Below are 3148 nucleotides of genomic sequence, written 5' to 3'. Positions count from 1 at the left end.
AGTCATACTTGCCTGTTGATGAACAGTTCTTGATAACAAGAAATGGTAAATTTAATCTCAATATCCCTGGAATGTTTAGTTTCCTGTAAGTTGTTTTTTTTCTTTTTTACTAAGTAGATAGTTTTTATTTTGTTATAGGAACTTATTATTTTATAATTGATTGTGATCATTAACTTGTATTATCTATTCTAGTTGTAGTATCTTTAGTTAATATATGTATATAATATTGCCCCATGTGTTGTGTTCAATATATACTGAGTGTACATGTAAAAGAAAATGATCTTACATTTTTTAATACATAATGACCAGGATGTCATAAATAACGATGTTACTAAAATAAGCCAGATTAGACAGAGTTCATCCACCTAAAGATGCAATTGTCACAATGTGCGAACATGTTAGCAACTTGCTCCTGATCCTGTGTTCTCCGAAGCTACCCTAAGAAGGTATCTATCTAATAACCAAGTTGATAAACCTTCTAGTTAATCTCAACCTGAAAAGTCATCAATTTTGCAGAGTGACTATATTTCTTCAAAAATTAAAGCTGTTTTGGAGATTCTTGCATCTCATTGCAAGTCAAACAGTCAAATTTCCCAGTTGCATGGTGTGGATTCTTCAAATTTAGATAAAATATTGGCTCTTCAGGTATTTTCCTAAATTTGTTTATGTATGAAGTTTCCTGTGCTAAATATATGTCCTGCTTTTTTAGTCAAGTAGTTGAGTCAATTAGTATATTCTCTTTGTACACTGCATGTCAATGATTTATTATAAGTTCACTTGCTCTAAATCAAATGTTTACAATAATGGTACCCTGCTTGTACCAACTTGGTGAGAACTGAAGTGCTTTCGAAATGTGTATTTAATTTCCAAATAGTCAGGTAATAGGCTAGTTTGACAGAAATATATAGTTAAATAGTTCAAAGTTTAATTTTACAGTAGTAAGCATTTAGGGTCCAAAGATATGTTTCTGTGTTTGTGTGGTTTTTAATTCTCTGCATATTGCAGTATTTGATAGATTGACCCAATTATAAATGGTTCTCATACATGAACATGATTTCCATACTTATTTATTCATGATACAAGATTTATTATTTTTTTAACTTAACTTTATGGTTTTTTCTATATTTGTATAAACTGCAGTTTATAGAAGACAAATGACATATTTTTGTCACTACTGTGTTAGATTTGTGTCTAGCAATAGAATGTTATCGTTTATTATTTCTCGTGCTCTAAGTGTGTGTTCTTTCGGTGCACAGGTCATTTGCCACTGATTTTAGGTTTCGATTGCATGACAAGTTCATCAGCTATATTTGAATTAAGACAACAGGGATATTTCCCTGGGCGCCTAATTTAAGAGCATGGCATTCATAATATAAGTTACTTCTAAGTTAGACGTAAAGAATGTAATTATGTAATGTGTTTGATTTAGAATTATTGATAAAACTTAATACAATGATAATTGTGTATTTTGTTTTAATAAATGTTGATTGTCTTTTGGCAGTTTTAGAGTTTATTTTGAGTTTGCGATTGTATAAAATTTTGGCAGGTTTAGGTTTAGAATTTAAATTGGAAGCGGAAAATGGTTGGATACTGAAAAATTAGTATTTGGTTATTCTGGAAAAACAAACTTACGAAAGTTGTTCTTCAAACATTCCGTTCAAACATTCGTCGTAATGTATATATTTTCATATTTAATTTTTTTTTGAATTTTCATTTTCAAGCTTGTAGGCCCCACCTTCTAAAATACGACGATTTTTCTGTCGGAAATTTCTAACTTACGATCCTTTTTTTCGTCGTAAATTATGTTTTATCTTATTAAAAGTGGGTCCCGTAAAGTAATATCCGACGTTTTTTTCTGTCATAAGTACATAACTTACGACGTTATTATTCGTCGTATTCTGGTATCTTACGACGATAAATTCCGTCGTAAGTAGATTTATTATTTTATTCAGTATGTGGGCTCCTACTTCCTAACTTGCGACGTAATTTTATCTTGAGACGAAAAAACGAACTTACTACTCGACCAAAAACGACGATTTTTTTCCGTCGTAAATGGCTCAATTACGACGATTTCAGTTCAAAAAAACCGTCGTAAATGGCCAGATTTGTTGTAGTGAAATGGCCAGATTTGTTGTAGGCAATGGTATATAAAACATTAGAAATTTCTAGGAAATTTGTCAGAAATTTCTTTACCTAATATTCTTCAATCAAGTAATTTTTATATTTCTCTATTATTTTTTTTAGTTCATATTCTTTGTAAGGTTTAAAAACAAAGAAATAACTTTTTTGTTTGTTTTTTATAGTTGTATGATAAATATCAAAATAAAATATTTATTAAATTTATTATTTTATTTAGTAATCCAAAAACACAATTGCAAATGATAAATTTTTGAATTTTGTAATTGGTGCATATTTCCCACTCTCTCTGTCTCAATTCTATAAATTTCAAAGTGACTCGGAATTGTAAAATTTTGTTATATAGAAATTAACTACTCACTAGTTATATATATATATATATATACAAATAATCAAATAGAAACTAAAATTAAAATAAAAACTAGAAACTAATATCAGCCGTTAGATCAATCTAATCCAAGGGCCCCCTAGATGTAGTACACACGATATATATGCTCCCTCCTACACATAATTCTAGTTTTTCCCCTCCGTTTTTTATTTAATTTTTCCCGTTAATCGCTGAACTTTTTTTGAAATCCGACTTCACTGTATTTTTCTCCATATGTGCCATGTTTTGACGTGATTTAACAAAAAAATTATTTTAGTTTTTAGTTTTCATTATAAGGAGGTTTGTATTAGAGTAGCCCCATATATATATATATAATATTGATGAGTACCATCACTTTACTCAATTTTTTACTTTTTTTCTTCAAAATTACACTATTTCTTAATACCAAACCATTTGTATATATTTCAAAGGGACCGAGAGAGTAATATTTAAAAGTTCTACATGAATCATTCAAATTTGAACTTTTAAACTAATTTACTTATTTTTTATGAAATATGTATTTCTAAATTAATTAAGTTAAACAATTTATAGGAGTAAAGAATTGGTACTAAATACAACAATTTTTTTTCAACCACATTATGTAATTTATAAAAAAACATCTTAGTGCAAATATATTATATTATA

The sequence above is a fragment of the Apium graveolens genome, unplaced genomic scaffold (assembly GCF_009905375.1).
Source record: "Apium graveolens cultivar Ventura unplaced genomic scaffold, ASM990537v1 ctg8163, whole genome shotgun sequence".
In the NCBI taxonomy this organism is placed as follows: Eukaryota; Viridiplantae; Streptophyta; class Magnoliopsida; order Apiales; family Apiaceae; genus Apium; species Apium graveolens.
Note: the sequence above shows the minus strand (reverse complement) of the source record.